The sequence below is a fragment of the Camelus bactrianus genome, chromosome 2 (genome assembly GCF_048773025.1).
Source record: "Camelus bactrianus isolate YW-2024 breed Bactrian camel chromosome 2, ASM4877302v1, whole genome shotgun sequence".
NCBI lineage: Eukaryota > Metazoa > Chordata > Mammalia > Artiodactyla > Camelidae > Camelus > Camelus bactrianus.
Window position 1 is genome coordinate 74,367,293 of NC_133540.1, and position 21,043 is coordinate 74,388,335.

At 38.3% G+C, this 21,043-nt stretch overlaps 1 long non-coding RNA gene and 1 other non-coding gene across 2 annotated transcripts in view; both read left to right on the top strand.

Moving 5' to 3' along the window:
- The window catches only part of LOC141579382 (uncharacterized), a 536,825-nt gene that overhangs the window by 132,499 nt on the left and 383,283 nt on the right, over positions 1-21,043 (top strand). The window lies entirely within an intron of this gene.
- On the top strand, positions 6,300-6,404 carry LOC123612006 (U6 spliceosomal RNA). The gene has a single exon (XR_006719147.2). It is a non-coding gene; the product is annotated as a U6 spliceosomal RNA (small nuclear RNA).

Consider the following 21,043-nt stretch of genomic DNA (forward strand, 5'->3'; position numbering starts at 1 on the left):
GTTTAATCCAGGCTTGGACTGTCCTTCATGAAGGACCTAGACAACCTCTGGCCCCAATTTCTCTAAGTTCTAAAGTGGAGGGGCTAGCTGGTATAGGTGGGTATCAACCTCCAGAAAGAAAGAAGTAGGCAGTGATGGGAATCTGAGAAGGTGGATGAGATTTGTGATCCCCACACACCGTCAGTAACAGAACTCTGATTTCTTTCTCTTTCCCAATTAGTCTCTGTAGCTTTGCCCCATCAGACTATTCCTAAATAGCAGCCAGAATGACCTTTAAAAAACCAGATCATATATTCACCTGCTCAGACCTTCCAATAGCTTCTCATCACATGTAGAACAAAATCCAAAGTCCTCCTAGTGGCACAAGCCGATGTGGAAAGGTATCTCTGGCTTCATGTTCTGTAACTCTCCTTATCCTTCTGCTCCAGCTGCCTTCATAGCTTTGCTGTCCCTCAAACACCAAGCTTGCTCCCACCTTCAGGTCCTTTCACCTGCTGTTCCTGCTGCCCAGAACTCTCATCCCAGGTTTTCCCATGGTTCATTCCCTCACTTCATTCATTTCTTTTTCTCTTCCAGATCACCTCTTCAGTGAGGCTTGTCCTTATTATTCTACAGAAAATTGGAGCCATTTTCATTCTCTTTCCCTTTATCCTGCTTTATTTTGTTCTAAGCATGTGTATCCCCAACATTATACTATATATCTATTTTTACAATTGCCTGTCTCCCACTAGAGTATTAGCTCAATGGGAACTGGGACTTTGTGTTTTCCACTGCTGTTTCCTCAGTAACCAGAATAATGCCCAGCACACAGTAAGCATTCAGTATTTATTGAGTGAATTAATTCTGGAATATGAAACATACATGCCAGGAGGATACAGAAAGGAGGAAGGGAAATGGTATGGATCATTTATCAGAATATGTCTCCAGATAGCTTTTTCCTTTTTCTCTCCCCCCCTTTTTTGTATTATAAAGAGATCTACTCACCACAAACAGAAGAAAGTTCCATTATATGAATGCCAATCATATAGTGCTAATAGCATGCTTAAAGGGTCAATTTCCCCCAATTTTTCATTAAACAGCCTCATGTGTCACTAGCCTCCTGGTTACAATGGTTGCAGATTTACGTTGAGTAACATATGATGGGGGGCTGGGTACTGAGTGGACCTGGCAGTCCTGTTCTTGGGTCTTCATTGGCTGCTTCTGGTATGGCTTTTTGTATTATGTCAGTGATGCAAACCAGAGGTCCTTGGGTGCCCAGAGGTCCTGCAGAAAGAGACATGGGCAGCAGGCTCAGCCCAAGCTTTTTTAGGCGGCCCTCTATGTGTGACTGGAATGTGACTGGAATGTGAGGAACACAGCTTTCTGCTGGGTAATGAGAAGAAAACATTCTAATAAGGACTCACATTTGCAACATCTGTTTCATTTGGGTAATTTTAGATGGCTAAAATCTACATCTCAGAATGACGAGAGCTCCTATCATCTCTTACAGATGTTTGCGGTGACGTCTCAAAGCAACCCCCACAATAATGGACTGTAAGGGTAAAGAAGGAATAGGACCCTTATTAAGCTTAGGAAACAGCACCCATTTAAGGCAAACTGATACAGAAGAAAACAGCATAATGGTCTTTCTTTCTTAGAAAAGCCTAGAAAAGTCTTTTCTCTCTTTTTTTAGAGCTGTAATGGTGAGTTAAGGATTTTAATACTTATATTAACTCTTTCCTTATCCAGGTATCTATACTTAATTAATCCCTACCACTTTTCTAAAGAAAAGCTACCTCATTCAAAGAAATTTCCAGGGATAAAAATTGAATATTCAAGATTCTGACCAAACACCATTGTTATCAGACCCCCTTCTAAAGATAGCACTTAGTAGAAATGATAGCACTCTTGCTCAGATTTTTCTGGGTAGAAACATGAGGGAGATTAGAAGCTGTTAACTGTATTGCACAGATGATGAAACTGGAGGCCCATAAAGGATACTTCCTCTTCTTTTCTGCCTCTCACAGCACTTCCCATCGTGCTGTCAGCCAGTGCTTAATAGACATATCTTGAAGAAAATGCATGGCTACAAATGTAGATAATAGTGGCAAAACAGGAAGTACAACTCTGATTTCATAACATGTGGATCCCCTTTTATCCAGCAAATTTTATTCTCTTTTAAATATCAAAACAAAAAACCCTCCAATGGAAAGCAGGATGATGGAGTGCTCACTTTACAATGTGAGAACTTAAGTACAGTCTAAACAGGCTCTTTGTCAAGCCGATTCCTCTTTGTATGGCTTTGTGCAGTAAACAGAACACTTTAGCATACGTGATCTCATTGGATCCTCTTAATCTCTTCTGAGTTGGATCCCAAAAGCCTTCCTAGACCCAGAAAAGGTTTCAGAATATTTCATTGCCACCTGGAGACTGATATTCTTTCAGTGAACGTGAAGATGAAGTGTTCTTTGAAAAGGAGCTGTTTGGTCATCAAGACTTTTCTGCCAGATATCAGTCTATTGGGTTCTTTTTGCTGAGGTTAACGTGTAGATATGTTAGCCTTAATATACCAGGCTGTGTTATGTTATGTTAACCAGGGTAGGAAAAGTTATGCTGTGTTAATGAACAACTCCCATATCTCAGTGGCTTAACAGAAGAAATTTTTGCTTCTTGCTTACAAAGGTGAACTGCAAATCCAGGTGACTCTGGGGTGACTCAGTGGTCTGGGATGATGAATGTGCATCACCCTGTGACTGCACCCTAAGGAACACAGATCTCCCTGGTCATTGTAGCAGGGAGGGACTGGGCTGGGAAGTCCATACTGGCAATTAAATGTTTTGTCCAGGAAGTGACACATATTTCTGCTTACCTGGGCAATGAAGTATCATCTTCCTCTGTGCCAGGAAGGAGAGGCAAATCAGATGTCGGTGACACTTAGGGATTCCTACTACATAGGTTTTTCTTTTATCAATCAGTTAGGAAGTATTAAGCGTTCAGCTTTAAGTTGGAGTAGACTTAGCAAAATTTGTCAAGGTCTATGGCTTTCTTCCACTGAATGTATTAAAATCGTTACTCTAAACGGTGGAGCCAACTCCCAAATTTTCTCTGATAACAGGCTATGGTGGTCTCATCGTGAGGCCAAAACCACTCTGTAAATTCAGTGAATTCATTGGTGAAGAAAATTGGCCCTGTGGTTTTGATAGTGTGTAGAATAAATAGCTGGTTGATTGTCTGCAATATTCATTTTCCAGTGTGTCAGTGAACAATGTGAGAAATGTTTTTTGCCTGGCCTTTTCTTTGTGTAATTTCGGAGAGCCTGAAAACCAGCAGAAGCAGGAAAGACTGAGGGTCATAGATTAGACCCTCATGGGTTATGACTTAGTTCTTGGGATCAAATTGCTGTCTCTTGCAAATGTGATTTTGGCCTCCTCCACATTGATCTTACACCAGCTAATAAACTTGGTTTAACAAATCATTGATCATTGAACAAGAGTGTGTGACTCTACCTAAAAGTGAACTCCCTGTTGATTGTTTTAGTCCAAAACTCAATCATGAGGTTTTAAATCCTGAGATTTGTGTAAGAATCATCTGAACAACTTGTAAAATTAAAATTACAGGTCTCCATTCAAAAATTTTGAAACACTGTTATAGAGCCTAAGAAATCATTTTTAGCAAGAATGTCAGTTGATTCCGATACTTGCTAACCTAGAGGCCACATTTTAAGAAATGAAAATTTGAGAAACACTGAACTAAGTCAGAGAACTTAGATTAGCCAGGAAATGGTCAAAATCTTGTTGTGAATTCTAAGCAGCCCTCAAAAAATATCTGTATTGTCATGTAATTTGTTCAATATCCTATACAAAGGGCTTGGAAAACAGTCTGCATAGTAAAAACACAATGAGCTTTCCAAGGCTTGACTGCTGGAGACTGCTGTAAATTTTCTAAATAATCTGTACAACGGTTTTAGGCATTTCTTCTAGTTAATATTGAGGGCTTTCCACCCACTCCATTTACTAGTGCCCTTCAGGATTGTAGAAAAGAACAGTTGGCCCTCAATGAGGACAATGGAAAGCAAGTTGAATGAATTCCAAAATGGCATATTTTACTTGAAAAACATGCATTATGCTCTTTTCCAAGTAAACTGCACAGAAAAATGTAAATGAAGCATAAAGCTCTTATGAATTAGGCCCTAAGCGTTTTTCTTTTTAGCATATAAACTGCCACTAAGGATGTGATAGGAATGCATTTTCTACTATTTTTCAAACTGTAATTACGTTTCCCTAGTAAAACTCAAATACTTGATATGGTCCTGTTGCAACTGTACCAGACAGGTAATAATTGGAAAATTTAACGCAGAGCTTTATCTCTTAAATGCTAAAAGGTACGGCTACTCACAGCATACAGAAGAGTTGGCATTAAATATAAAAACTGTGAACCTGGTGTTTCTCTATGATGTTAATTTTGCATCTGGAAATATGTTCCAAAGCTGTAGCACCCTTTTAAATATAAAAGAATAAAAAGACAATTCCTTCCCCAACTTTTACCTAAAAGAACCTATAATCTCCATCTGCCATTCAGTGGTTCCATTTTTTTTTTTTCACATTTACTGTATTTCAGGTTGGAATGCGATGCATGTAAGTCTCAGCAGTAAATTAACTTATTTAAGAAGCAAGAGAATAAAATGAAGCAAAAAAGAGGAAAATTCTCTGAAGAGCAGTGTTCAATTGTGTATCTAAAGACCATCAGAAATGGGCACACAATAAAACTCGTACAGTGAATTAAAGAGATTTGAGCAATGCTCTTCCTATCCATCACTATGGTAGACTTTGTTAGCCAACATTATTTTTTTATTACTGTCTTTTTTCAAAATTCAGCAATTCTGTGACTTATACTACATTAAAGATGTGAGAACCTACACAGATAATGAAAGGCTCCTTAAGTCTTCCATATGAATTGATAATACTATTTTTGCAGACAACGCAAATTAGTTTCCACATGGGCACATCATATGCAATTTGTATGGAAAAACCATAGAGTCACAAATTTAGGACAAAGCCCATCATTGTCTGGAATGTGATCTTACATTTTAAGATGCTTAGAAAAGCAAAATCTCTGAAATAATTTCTGATAAGATCTTTCATGAAATCTTCATCCTGACTTTGCATTTTCACTTGGGAAATCTTTGATTTTTTTCCTAGTGCATGTGAAACCAAAATCTACAGCCCTTTGACAATGGTTCATCTGTACTTGAATTTTTTATGGATTTCATTCAGAAGTGATGCAACTCATTTTTGTGTCTGTCAAAAGAAATATTAATTTATTTCCGCATGCCACTTTTCATGTCTCATTACTGTGCACATCTGATTTCAAAGGACTTGCTACAGGACAACTTTGTAACTGTGAATTAAAGTTATGATTTCTGAAAGCATTTATCAACTTTGGATGCATAAAAACTAAACTAAGTATAACTGAAAACAGTACAACTTTAAACCTCTAATTAGTAGTTGCAGTCAATATTCTCCAGTAAGTCAGACTGGAAATCATCTCATAAGTGTAAATATGTAGCTTTTGACAGTCGGGGAGGCAAGAGAGTATAAAGATCAATAGCTCAGAGTTTGGAATTAGACAAGGGTTTCAGATCTCTGCGTTAACATTTACCACTAGTCCTGACCTTAAGCTTGTGCTCTTTGAGCTCAGGTTCCCTCATGTATAAAATGGATAAGATAGTAGTTATAATATTTAGGATGTGCTAACTGTTGTATCCCAAATGTATAGTGGTTCAAACACAATAGAAATTTGATTTTTATTCACTAATGGTAGTTGATAGTGACCAAGGAGCCTCTCCTCCAGTTAGTCATTCAGAGACCCAGGCTGGCAGCAGTTCTACTGTTTTAATCTCTTTAGGAAAAAAGAAAAAAATTGAGAAATAAATGATCTCTCCATCATTTAATCTATCAGAGAATAAAAGAAATCTTAGAATTGGAAAGTACTTTAGAAACCATGTAACCAACTTCCTATGAATGGATTTTTGCTTGAATAGTTTAAGTAAAAAGGAGGCAGTGCATTTTCTTATTGTGTCTTGAGTCCCTGAAAAATTTTATTGCAGGCGAAAAATTTGTATCCTCCAGCTGTCCCATCCTACCCACTAGTATTTGCTTTGACCTCAGACATTTTTACTCATTAATTCACTCAACTGATGTTTATTGAGTGCCTAAGGTACATCTGAGATAGTATGCTGGGCTCTGGATATTCAAAATCAAATGTATACTCCTTACCTTGAAATACTTGAAACATTCTACCCTTCATAAAGCATGAACTTGTGCTCGCTTTGGTAGCACTATACTAAAATTGGAACGATACAGGGAAGATTAGCATGGGCCCTATGCAAGAATGACATAAAAATTTGTGAAGCGTTCCATATTTTTTTATTCTAATCTGAACACCCAACCTCCACACCTTGTGACCTTTCTCTTGTAGCTTTAAATAAATCTACCTTTACTCAAAAAAAAAAAAAAAAAAAAGGCAGGAACTTGTGTCTTAGCCCTTATTGTTTCCCTAGCCCCTAGCATAGTGCAGGCACTTAGGAAGTGCTCCCTCCATAGTTGTTGAATAAGTAGGTATCATGGTGGAGACAGAAAAGGAAAACAGGCAATGTCAGAATAGTGAAATGTATAATATTAAGGAGGCAATGACTGGGCTCTGAGGGAGCAGCCAGGAAGGGCACCTAACCCATCTGGGCACTGCAGTTAGGAGGAGGTGATATTTGAGCTAAGTAGTGAAGAATGTGAGAATTTACCATGTTATAGAATGAGGGAGGGAAGTTTCTAGAAGAGAAAAATAGCATGTTTGAGGCCTAGAGTTGAGAGGACTTGTCAGAGTGTGATGTAACAGGTTGAACAGTGTCCACCAAAAATTTACACCCCCTCCCCAGGAACATAAAAATGTGAACTTTTTTGAAAATAGTCTGTTTGGAGATGTAATTAGTTGTTACAATGAACCCAGATGGTCTTAGGGTGGGCCCTAAATCCACTGAGTGATGTCCTTGTAAGAAAGCCATTTGAAGATGCACAGACAAACACCGAAGGAAGACAGCCTTGTGAAGACAGAGGCAGAGTTGGAATTATGGTGCCACAAGCTAAGGAACTCTTAAGGGTTGCTGGGAGCCCAGATGTCAGAAGAGGCAAGGATGGGTTCTTTTCTAGAGCCTTCAGAGGGAGCATGGCCCTGTTGACACCTTGAGTTCTGGCCTCCAGAACTGTGAGAGCATACATTTCTATTGGCTGAAGCAGCCCAGTTCGTGATAATTTGTTACGGCGGCCCTAGGAAACGAATACAGATAGTGTTATCAATGTACAGTCAATGGAGAGTTGGGAAGAAGGGGTTAGCAATCAGAAATGCTGTCCTATGAGGCTCATCATTGATATAAATATAGTAGGAACTTTTGAAAACTGATTTACCAGATGAACCAGAACTCTCTGTGCCCTCTGTATAAGATGCTTGACTGGACACTTCTAGTTAGTAGGTTACTCTCTAGTTTGCCCAGGTCCTTCTGCTCTCAGAAGTTGAGCTATATACTTAGCAAATCTATTGTTCCCAAAACTACTTCTGTCTATTGTACTTGTAATTATGCAATATTATTAAAATATGTTATATATCTTATGGGTAAATTATGAGAGTTATTTCTTTGAAAAATGATGATATGTTTTGGAAAAACTGGAGTATGATTAAAACATTGTAAAAATCAAGAAGACTTATGCAGTCAGAGTGCTTTTCAAGTGTCTTAATGTTTTGCATGTTAAAGATACCAAAGCTACAAATTGTAAAGGAGGCATTTTAGGAGTGGTTTATACAAAAAGAACTTTGAGGAAGTTCAGGCAGTGGCAATGTATACATGCATGTTTGGAGTTTAAGTAAAATACCTAAGGTATGTATTTTTAAATGGCTTTCTGCTTGAACCAACTTTTATACTTAATTTTCCTGATTGCATTGATTAGGAAAGTTTCTTTTGTACTTTGGTAAAGTGACTGAGTAGGAATGTTAGCAGGTACTGTCTTCAGGATTAATGAGAACTTTCTTTCAGTCACACTGAATGGGGAGCAAATTTCCTTCTTACCTGGCAAGTGGCTGTTTTAAGAACTGGGATTTGGATTCCCAGCATTCTGAAGTGGGCCTGATGTTCCCTATATAAACAGCATAATAAATGGTGTCTTGTTTTTCAGCCCTGGGAATTGATTTAACCCAAGGTCATAGAACCAGAAATGCAAACAGTTTCTTCCTTTTTTTTCCTTTATCATGTTCTTTATAACATGCCTCACCAACACAAAGGAAATACTTTGCCAGTCACTTTTTAGTGAAAACAGTATTTTCTTTTTCTTTTTCTTTTCTCTTCATTTTCTTCCTCCTTTTACTTCTTTAAAATACATGTTTCAGGATCTCATCCCTAGTTTACATACTATCTTTTGGAACACCACACATTTGCAAGTTGGAATAGTCTTCTATGTTTACTTTTTGTTTTTAGCATATTTAAGTTTCAAACTATATTTTGTTTGTATAAACATTAGTATTTAATGATGATGATGAACATAAATCAGTTGATTATTGGGCATGTGGTCTAGAAATAGGAAATAGGTCAAATGATAGGGGAATTTAGCCTGGGTTTGAACTTTAGTCATGAATTCAACAATGAATAACTACAAAGTTATTAATCAGTCAGCAAATATTATTTAAATGTCTAATTTGCCAGGTACTGTACTAAGTGCTGACATATGATCAGTATGAAGATGAAAGACTGTCAGGTTCTGGAGATTCTATATCAGCATGATCTCTGTTTTCTGGGATCAAAACTAAGATTGCTAAGAGAAGACACTATAAACCTCTTAGAAGAAAATATAGGCAAAACATTCTCTGACATAAATCTCAGCAATGTTCTCCTAGGGTAATCTACCCAAGCAACAGAAATAAAAGCAAAAATGAACAAATGGGACCTAATTAAACTTGGTAAGCTTTTGCACAGCAAAGGAAACCATAAGAAAAGCAAAACGACAACCTACGGAATGGGAGAAAATATTTGCAAAAGATGAGACTGACAGGGCTCAATCTCTAGAATATATAAACAGCTCATACAGCTTAACAAGAAAAAAAAAAAAACAAACAACCCAAACCAGAAATGGGCAGAAGACCTAAACAAGCAATTCTCCAGTGAAGATGTATGAAGGGCCAACAGGCACATGAAAAAATGCTCAGTACCACTAATTATCGGAGAAATGCAAATCAGAACTACAATGAGGTATCACCTCACAGCAGTCTGAATGGCCATCATTCAAAAGTCCACAAACAATAAACGCTGGAGAGGCTGTGGAGAAAAGGGAGCCCTCCTACACTGTTGGGAATGTAGTTTGGTGCAGCCATTATGGAAAACAGTATGGAGATTCCTCAAAAAACTGAAAAATAGACTTACCTTATGATCCAGCAATCCCAATTCTGGGCATATATCCAGAGAGAACCTTAATTCAAAAAGACGCATACACCCCAATGTTCATAGCAGCATAATTTACAATAGCCAAGACATGGAGGCAACCTAAATGTCCATTGACAGATGACTGGATAGAGAAGTTGTGGTATATATATATACAATGGAATACTACTCAGCCATAAAATAATAAAATAATGCTATTTGCAGCAACAAGAATGAATCTGGAGAATGTTCTTCTAAGTGAAGTAAGCCAGAAAGAGAAGGGAAAGTACCATATGATAACATTTGTATGTGGACTCTAAAAAAAAGACAAATGAACTTATTTTCAAAACAGAAACAGACTCATAGACATAGAAAACAAACTTAAGGTTACCAGTGAGGGAAGGGATAAATTAGGAGTTTTCTGCTTGACCCAACTTTTATATTTAATTTTTCTGATTGCATTGAATAAAGAAGTTTCTGTTGTAATTTGGTAAAGTGACTTGGTAGGAACTTAGCAGGTACTGGTTTCAGGGTTAACAAGAGCTTTCTTTCAGTCACACTGAATGGGGATACTAACTAATATACACAAAATAGATAAACAATTTCATACTGTGTAGCACAGGGAACTATATTCAGTATCTTGTAGTAACCTATGGTGAAAAAGAATATGAAAACGAATATATGTATGTTTCTGTATGAGTGAAGTATTGTGCTGTACACCAGAAACTGACACAACATTGTTAACTGACTAAATTTCAATAAAAACAAAACAAAACAAAACAACTCCAAAAAACTAAGATTGCCAGAGGCAGTAGCTGTAAGCCTTAAAACCCTGCTGGAAAAAAAAAAAAAAAACAAAAACCCAAAAAACCCTGCTGGAATATTTAAATGCTACAGGAGGTGGCATTCTCCACATAAATGCTATCAGAAGGAGAGAGTGTGCTAACATTTAGGTCCCAAGATTTAAGAAGGCACTTTCCATGTTTAAAATCCCCAGTTAACTATTCAGGAACTTACAAAGTGCTTAGCATAATACTCCCTTTGAGTTAGTGTGGTGTGTTGTAAAAAAACACTATAGAGAGAAAAAGAAGACAGTTTCCAGTCTTGGCTCTGATAGTAACAAGCTCTGTGACCTTCGGCAGTTCAGTTTGATTCTTGGGTCCCCATATCCTCCTTGGTAGTGATTGGATGCGGTGATGTCTACAATCTCTTCCTGTTATAAAGTTTTCATTTATTGTATAATTTCAAGGCTGTTTGAAGGACCTAGAAAATCCTTTATAGAATTTTTGAACTACTTCATACTTTCACCACACAGCATGATATTTGAAAGAATAGTTTTTGTCGCAGAGACAGTATATAATCTAATCTGCCTTCTTTCACCCCATTAGTGCTCCTATTGGAGGGAGGAGGCAACAAGAGGCCAGTATCTGCTTGCTGACTTGAGGAATAGTTGAAGGAATTAGAAATGTTTAGCCTGGACTAGCATGACCTTCGGAGAAATAAAAGCCAATGTGAAGTATTTGAATGGGTGTCATCAAATGTAGGTACTTGTTACACAAAGACACATGCTTTTTGTCCTCCAGAAACTCACTTGGTTGAAGAGATAGACACACCAAAAACATGTGATAAGTCCTAATGTCGAGACAGAAAGGGCTGGCTATTAGAAGATCCTGGTAGAGATAAAATGGAAGTACAAAGGGAAGAGTGAGTTTTAGTCTTTCCCCAGATAGCAGAATAATAATATGTTGGTGAAAGGAACAGAGGACAGGTTTGGCTCAAGTATAAGGAAAGGCTTTCTAATAATAATTAGAGCAGTTCACCAGTGGATGGTGCATCTTAGGAAGAAGTGGAAGACTCTGCTTTGCACTAAACCAAAAGATTCTGGACACATCTATTGGACACCTCTACCTGATTGGGGGTGGTGGTTAGGTAATCTCTAACTTGCCTTTGCCACTCAGACTTTGTGAGACCCTCTCAATTAAGCAAACAGATTTCTTTCATTGGAGTCATCTTGTAGGAAACCACAGGGCAGATTTCATGTTATCACATGAAAACAGCAGCAGCAGCAGCAGCAGCAGCAGCAGCAGCAGCAGCAGCAGCAGCAGCAGCAGCAGCAGCAGCAGCAGCAATAGAAAAAGGAGATTGTTCTGATGAAAACGAGAGTGATTATTTCCATTACCATTGCTATCTTCTCCATTAAATAACTCTTATTATCCATAGAAAGAATGCATGACCCCAAACCAGGACAATGGATACATAGAAAAGTCCAAGAAAGCCTCATTCCTTAGCAAGTAGTGGACTCCATGGCTTCTGAAATGAGGGATGCTGGAATGCAGCTTGCGTAGAAGGTGGCTGTGATAGGTTTTACTCCAAAGTGCTAAGCTCGGTAAGCTAAGATTTCCCGAGCCTGTTGCCTTTAAGCTGCATGACTCACCCGAAAATTCACAAAACAAAAATGTGACCACCATGGATTATGCTGCCATTGCTGTTAACATGCTGGCAATGATTGTAACAGGACTTGCCAAGCACACATTGACCCTGTGAGTCACATTGGTTCCTATGGAGATTAACACCATCAACGGTGAGAACAACAGCCCAGAAGTGCGATCGGTGTTAGACAGGGAGGAGAAAAATGACAATATGATCCTCCAGAAATGCAGCAATTGGAATGAAAAAGGAGCATAGGGTGGCGCAGCTCAGGAGAGAAAATGACCCGTAATGGCATTGCAATCTACTTCTCTAGCTCTTCCTGAAAATGGCTGGGGAAAAAGTGTGGTTCCTGGCAGATAGGCTATAATCTACTTTTATTTATCTGACCATTTCCAGCAAGTTCTCTTCTCATTCCAGATAGCTTCTCTCTTCAAAGGAGTCTGTCCAAGGTGACCTCACCACACACCAAATGGTCCTGATGCTGAAACTACACGTCTGATTAACATGTTGGGATCCATGGGTGGGAAGGACATGGATTACTTAGATGTATCTTGGTAGGTTTTAGTTTTCACTCTGAATAAAAAGACTTTTACTTCTATTCAAAGAAAACCATGACCTGAATTTTACAATTTAAATGTTTCATCTATCTTAATAGAATAGTTGGGTTACTGAGAGTTAAGAGTCTGTTTTTTCCCTTGGAAGTTGTGGGGAGGGTATGTGCTGGGAAGACCTCCAGCCTCTCCTGTCCTTTGTAACCAGTTCTGTCTGGGCACCACCACAAGCAGCTTTGTACACAGGCTTACCCTGCTGGTGTCTGAGTCTCCAGCCTCTTTCCTAGGAATAAAGAGAAGGGAGAAGTCTGGAAACATATACATTTTCCAAATTCAAGATATGTGACTCATGCCCAGCTCAGATTAATCAGGGTGTATAAGGTGAGCTGTATTTTTTCCTGTTTTTCTTATATCAGCAGTTGTAGAAAATGCCTGTTAGTTGCTGAATGATCAAACAGATGTAAGAAGAGTAACTGGTTTCAAGCAAAATCAGATTAAATTGCATCAAAAGTAACCAAGCTGAAATGACAACATGTCACCCTGGAAAAGAAAGATGAAGGTTTTCAAAGAAATGACAAAGCATTTTTGGAGAAAATTAGTGTTACTAAGATAGTTGGAGATGGAAAAACGTACCGCTATTCTCCAAATGTTGGTTGATGATGCCTATTCTGTTTAGTAGGGGATGTAACTTGGTATACAGGAAAGTGCACTGGGCTGTGCATGATTACAGAATCAGCTGACCACTGACTGTTAGTAGAGTCTTAAGCAAGTCTCCTAAGTTCACTGGGCCTCAGTTTACTAATCTATAAAGTAAAGAGTTTGTAACCACATAACTTCAAGGAACTGAACACACTCTCTGACATAAAGTAAAACAATAAATGCTAGTGATTAGGATAATGATGATTTTGACAATGGCAACAATGATAATGGTGATGTTGAAGATGATATTGATGTAATGATCATGACTATCAAGGGGTCTTTCCCCTTAGTTCCAAATTCTATGATTCTGAAAAGAGAACTTTATTTGTTATAAAAGTGATTTTCAAGAAGTTGTTTTTTGTAAAGGTTCTGCTTTATAGGAAGCTCAGAGAGTTGTATTTTTCAGTAATTTAAAATCAGTCTTAGGCTCTAGAAACATGCTTTTCAAAGTCTTTTGTCCTCTGACCTTCCTAAATGGGTGTCCATTCTCACTGTACTACATTGTGTATATCAGAGAAGCAGCCTAACATAGTGCTTACCAGCTCAAGATCATGGTAATATTCCTGCTCTGCCACCTACCAGCTACGTGACTTTGGGCAAGTTACTGAACCTCTCGGTTTCAGTTTCCTCACCTGTAAAATGGGATGGTAATAGTCATATTTCATAGGGTGTTTGTGAGATGACATGTATTAATACACATTAAGTACCTAGATAATACTTACCTGAGTAAATACACAGAGTACACATTCAATAACTATCAGATATTATTATAATTCTTTCTGAAAAATTAAGGATATAAGGAAGATACTGCATTTCAATCTTTTTCATTTATAAATTAACTTGTTGTGAAACTTTCCAGAGAATACCTTTAATTTATGGTACGTTTGTACTTGTCAACTCAGCTTTGGGTTTTGTTCTCAAATCTTCCTTGAAAAAGGCAAGTGCGTGTGAATGTGTGTGTGTGTAAGGAGGAAAAAGCCTCTGCGGGTGAATGCTGATGCCATGTATCTTCCCACAAGATGGCGCAGCTCTCCTGCCATTGTAACGTTCAGCAGCTACCCAGAGGGAGGCAGGGAATTTTGATCAGCATCCAAAGAATCACCTCATCTCTCCCTGCAGAGAGCACAAGACTTCATGTTCTGTCAAGTACATGTTGCTGGTTCTTGCTTTTGATTTCATAGGAACTACAAAAAAAGCTAAAGCTACTTTAGCTTTTAATTTTTTCCCCAGTATTTTATTCCAGTCTAAATTTGACCTTTCAAGAACATGTTTTGTTGGTGGCTCCTTGTATCTGAAGGATGGGATTAGAATGAGAAGATAGAATCTGTCTCTTGTGTCTCTAGATCGACTATGGGAAACAGACAATTAACAAACAGACACCACAGAAAACAGGAGGTAGAGTATTGGTGGGACTGCCTTTGAACACAGTATTACGGAGGTGAATTTTGTCCTGCCCCTTCCCTCTGTTGCAGCCTCTTTTCTATGACCTTTAGGTACCGCTGGACCTGTGCTGCTGGGACCTCGGGACCTTGATGCTCACGCCTCATTCATATCCACCCTTCCCGGCTCCTTACTGTTCCCTCATCAAAGCTTAACTCTTAAGAGACTCATCCCCTCAGGGCCCTTCCAGTTTAATGAAACTCATCTGTTAAAATAATCCAGTCTCCTAATGGATTATTGTGCAGTGATACTTTCCTGACAAAGAAACACATTTATTTTTTATTCAAAGTACTCATAATCCTAGAAATTGAGAGATGGGGCTCTCTGTGTAGACTCTCTTAACAGTGTAGACTCTGTTAACTTTTTCTAATGGGCTATATTATTTTTGCAAGAACTCTGCATTTTAGAAAAATTATTTATAGAACTAATGAACTTATTTGAAAGCTGTTAAGAGAGTAGGTCTTAAAGGTTTTTATCACAAGAAAAAGAAATTTGTAACTATGTGAAATGTAACATCCAGTGATGGATGTTAACTACACTTTTTGTGGCAATCATTTCACAGTATATGCATATATTGAATCCTTATGTTGTGCGCTTAAAACTTACACAATGTTATATGTCAATTATATCTTAATAAAACTGGGGAGGAATAAAACTAATGAACTAAATTAACTTGATCTTATATATGTATCACATATGTATCATATGTGTTTGTGTGTTAGAGGCTTCTCAGATTGTGTAAAATTGCCCCTAAGGTGAAGAGACTAATGTGATGCTAATGGAAATCAAATGACCAAGCTCAGCTTTCTGTTAAGAGCTGGTCTTGGCTCCTTCCTTGCCAGACCTAGCCAGACCTAGCTGGCATTACTCGCTATTTTCCCCTCCTGTGCCATGTGAAATCTGTGCCCTGAGCCTGCTGGCAGCTTCTAAATCTCTTTATTCCAAATTTGGCACAACTCTCCTTCATCTGTGACTTTGGAGTCTTCTTATGTATTCCCCGTGATTTAGGCTGGAGATGGGAACTATTTCATTAACTTAACTAGTTCCCATAATAAAGAAACTTTTTACCCCTAAAGAATCTGAATGACACACCCCTTACACAAATAAATTGTTCATTTATCATTTTGAAGACTATTTTGAAGTCAGTCAAGGTTATTGTATGTTGCCCTCTTGTAGCAGAGCAGAGTGACTTGTATTACTCATTTTCATATGTTCAGCCTTCCAATCTAGTCACTCCAAACTGTCACACTGATCTGTTAGAAATATCAATTAGGTAATTTCATGACTATGGTTAAAACTCTTTGTAGACTTCCTGTTCTCTGTCCCTGACATCTTTATACATTTGCTTCAGGGCACTAATAACAGTCTATAATAATATCACTTACTCATTAGTTTACTTGTTTATTTTATATCTTCTCACCTAGAATGGAGGCTCCATGAACCTTGCTGATCTTGTTCTCCTTTGTATCCCCATGAGCTAACAGAGGGTTACATGTAGGAGACACTCCATAAATAATTGTGGAGCAAATATAGTTCTTTAATGGTTAGCCACTTTTCGTGACCTAGAGCTACCAAAGTACATAGCCAAAGAAGATAAAGTGATGATAATGGGGGGGGGGGTCACCATTTATTGAGCACCTACTATATGCCAGGCATTTCAGTAATTTTGTATCTTGGGTTTCACAAGGTTGATATTATTTCAATTTTGTAGATGATGGTGAGGTGAGGTGATGGACTCAAAGGCACAGACCTGGAATAAAACCCACATATTTTTGGTTTCAGAGTTGATACTTCTGTTATTCCAGGCATTGTCTTTATTGCATGATCCTTACATTTCCCCTGATTCTGAAGATTGTAGTATTCTTTCCAATATGGGGTGCAGTGACACACAGATAAATGTAGCATATACTTGCATATTTTCTATCCTTACTACAGACATAGATATATTAGGGAAAAATGTATTTTTTTTAATTAATAAAGTAACTATGGTGCTCTCAAAGATTTTTCAAACTGTAAAATATCTTGTAGGCTAGATTAGTGGTAAACCCTAGGATCCAGAGGGAAGGGCAATTCTCTGCATAGCCAACAGTTTCAGGTACATCCATCCGTGACCTAGCTCCCATTTATCTGGGTTATGGAAACAGAGAAGGCTGAAGGTAAAGAGTCTAAAGAGGTAATTTCTTAAGAAATGGGAACCATCAAGGCACAAGCATTCCAGTTTGGCTGTTCTTCTGCGGGAGGTAAAGACCCAAAATGGAGAGAGACATTCCTCCTACATTCCCCTATTAGAACTTAAGCAGTGCAGCAGTGCAGGGGGAGAGGCACTGCTAGTTGGTGGACAACTGGTGCCCAGTGGAAGATGCCAAGGGATCCTGCCAGCAGTGGTGGTGCCTGGTGTGTATACTGGCACACAGCAGAAGGGCCTGTGTCCAGCAAAGGTGGCAGTTCTGGACAGAACTGGTAGCCATTCCTTAGTGATCTGTGCCAGGCAGAAGGGGGAGTGATATCTGGGAGATGCCAAGAGGTATCTGACCAACTGGTTTTGTGCATGAACCAATGTGCGAAAGCCTTGGAGACAGAGAGAGATATATGTAGGAATTTTATAGGGGTTGTATTCTGTGCTAACTGATGACAGCAAGATGATTACTGAGGATGTGACACACTTTGCACTCCCAGGCTGGGTTAGCTTGTTCTAGGGCATGAAGAATACTCCTGTCTCATAGGACAGTAGTGAGGACTGAAGGATATATGAAATATTGCTTAATGCCTGGCATATAGTAGGTGATTAACATGGTTAATCTCCTCCCCCACCCTTACTGTGGTCTGTTAGAAATACAGACTACCAAAGGTATTGTGTCATTGTGGTATTCCTACTTAAAGGTACTTTTTAGGAAGAGTGTAACAATTTGACATTCTATTGAGAACATTAAAATAAAATACCAATTCTGAATGTACCAGGGGCCATTGTAAGTTCTTTATATGTGCAAATGTATTTAATCTTATTAGGTGTATACTTTTACTGTCTCCATTTTATAGAAGAGGAACAGAGGTGCTAAGAGGTTAGGTAACTCACCGAAGATTTTACAGTTAGCAACTGGAAGAGTTAGAATGCACATCTGGGCAGTGACCGTGTGCTTTACTACATTTACTGCTTGTTTATATCAAGTATGTTCGGGTAATAAAGAAAACATTGAGTGCTTTCTGTAGGCAAGGCACTGTGCTGGGTGCTGCAAGCTGTGTCATACGGCCCCCAGGGGGTGCCACTCACCATGCTCTAGGTTAATGCAGTGCATAGTCTGGGCAGCTGTACACGGCAGCCCTAGAGTATCCAAGATGTGTTACTTTCCCTGAATCAAGGCATTCTATGAAAGTGCCATTATAGAGAGCAAAAAATGCCAAAGGAGCAGAGAGGACTGAGAGATTAATTTTGAGTCTTTTATCTATTTAAAAGGCATAGAGATATAAGATAAATTTGTAGGTAAACAGTTTCAAACTCATAGATTGTCCTTCATGGGGACCAATGACAGACATGTCTCTAAGACTTTAGTACCTGAAAACATCACTTTTCTGGGCAACAGGTATTGCTTTATTTCACGTGGAGTGTATTTCTTTAGTAGATTAAGTTATCTTTTTGTTTCGGTATATAGAAGCTTAGAACTGAACTGAGGTTCCAGTTATCATAATTGTGTGTGATCTTGTGGTGTATGTTCTAGTCAGCTAGTTTTCTGTCTGATCTCTTTTATCTTTGCTGTGATTTCCTTTAAATATTTACACTTCTACATCTAATTGCATGCATTCTTTCTGGTTGACTCCAATCTTTGGTCATGGGGTAGAGTCAGTGAGTGTGATGTTATTCTCCCTTACAGGGGCATCAAGCAGGCCCTCATGTGCAGTACCAGTTCACTATACAGAATGACCAAGCACAACAACTTAAGCCCCAGTGTTTGATGTAAATGACTCTTGGCTATTTCAGAAGGAAGAATGTTTTTCTGCTCTTTGTAGAAGTGTTGCTGTTCTTGTGGCTGATTGATTGATTATATGATGACAGTCCAGCTGTAAAGACTATCATTTTGACACATTTAATATTACGTTTGGTCCACTGAGGTCTGGCTTGATTTTGATAAACACTTAGGTGAAAGGGAAAGTCTGTCTCCTGATAGGGCAGCCATGGAAGTCTATAGAAACAAGAAAGCAGGTGGTCTTAGTGAAGTAAAGATCAAGAGAACTGCATACAGTTCCCACAGGTCTAATCTGTTCCTTTTATGTGCCATGAGGTACCACATTTAACATCTGCCAGGGGTGGGACTTGATATCTATTTCTGTTGGAGAGGAAAGGAAAAATAAGAAAAAAATGTTCCAGGAGATTTCCATCTCGTTTAGTCTTTACAACAACCCTGAAAGATAATCATTTCTAAAATGTTTATCTGTTACATGGAGGTAATACAGCTTCAGAGAAGTTCAGGACCTTGCCCAAGGTCACAGAGTTGGACTGTAAAAAAGCTGGGATTAGGAATTGGGTGGGTTTGACCCTAAACATGATCACCCAACTCTTTCAGCTTGCAGTGTGGTGCTTGCTTTTCTAACAGCAGGTCAGGATTGTTAACTGTGATACCTTAGCTTACTGAAGCCATTAATAAAGAGGGAAATCACAGTGCCTCCAAGAGGGAGAAGTACCTCTGCAGTCCTGTCTGACTGTACAGTTTGTGTGTAGGAAGGCAACAAATCCCTTTGAATCCCAAACTGTTTGTCAGGCTCTGAAGGGTCTTTGAGGTGACTTGTATATTGATTGACTAGGGTTGCAGGTGTGGTGTTGTGTGACCATCACAGACCACAGCTGCCATTAGTGCTGCTGGAACAGCCTATTCAGACAAAGAAAATCATTATCCATTGCTCATCACAGAGGAAACTGCCTTTGCTCTGTGCTGCCTTCTTCTGGTTGGGTTGGGTTAGGAACTCATCAAACCAGAGACATAAATAGGATGTGATTTTTTTTTTTCTGATTTAGTGTTAATAATTCAGGAGTTCTGGGCATTATATGTTTTAAAAATCCAAAGTGTGCAAAAAGTGTATAGTTTTATTTTCTTAAGATGTAGCCCATGTACTGTTAGACCTCTGAGAAAGCAGAGGGCTTAACTACTATTACTGACCTTGGCCTCTTAAAATCCTCTGTGGCCACTATGGATAAAAGAGAGTCAGTATCTTCCATTCTGGATCAGAATCTTCTCTGGAAGTCTTAGAGGGCACCTTGATGTTTCCATGGCCTCAATTTGCAGCATGGTGTGAGAAAAACCTCTGCATGTCATGGGGACAGGGACTAGATAAACAATGCAAGCAGTGTGTTTACAGATATGCAAATAAGCATGCAAATTAGACTCCTGTTGGCTTCATTTAGAATGTAATTTAAAATTAATTAAAAATTAAGAGGTAAATTAGAAGCTAACATTCAACACCATATGGGAAGATACACATATTTATCAGAATGGCATATATATGTATACTGCATGGATAGGAGCTAGTTGTGATGTGTGCAGAATTCCTCTATTTTGATATTGCATAAAATCCTTGTAGGGAAATCCAATATGTTGTAAGATTATTTTTTAGTGCTCTATGAATTAAAATTCACTTTAACGTAAGGATTAAATGAATACATTTCAAATGCATTAAATTCTCTGTAAACTTACACTAAAGGACACAGAGTTTTGCAGTTGGAAAGTGAAATGATAAATCAGGTACAGTTTACCTCCATATGCTATAAAATATTTGTGAAACTCATTTTTGTCAAATGGGGTCATTGAGCACAGTCACCCTGCCAGGCCTTTTGCATATTGTTAATATGCGATCTATGCTTGGAAAGTAATGATTTCCTCTCTCAGCCACTCAAGAGTTCTGGGTGATTAATGAGTTAATGGCTGCATCCACACAAGGCCAAAACAACTCATTGAAAAGTGAAAAATTCAATCACTCCACTGGCTGTTTTGTCTACAAAACAACCAAACAACCTCTGTGATTGATTTTCTTTTCACTGAATTGATTTGCTATTTTTGGGCAACTTCGTTGAATTAACCAGTTGTTTGATACAACCAGAGTGTGGACCAACTCCTTATGTGAGTATTGTAAAACAATTCTATGTCAACCTTTCTACCATCCATAAAAATAGATTATAAGTAAGGATTGAACTTACAGTACCTGTGTAAGAAAATCAGAATTTTTCCATACTTTGACTATCTTGGATGAAATACTTAATTGTATCAAAATGATAGGTTTTAATGTAATGACAAGTAATACAAAGGACAACTTATTTTTTGAAAACTTCACAGAGACAAAGGGATTTGAAGTCAACCAGAATAAAATGACCGTAGAGTATATGTCTTAAAGAAATGAAAAATTAACAATAGTGACAACAAAAAAGTAACAACAAAACTCCTACAAAGACTGAAGGAGATTTCAGAAGACAGTGCAACTAGTGAGCAAATTAGGAATTTGGAAGCAT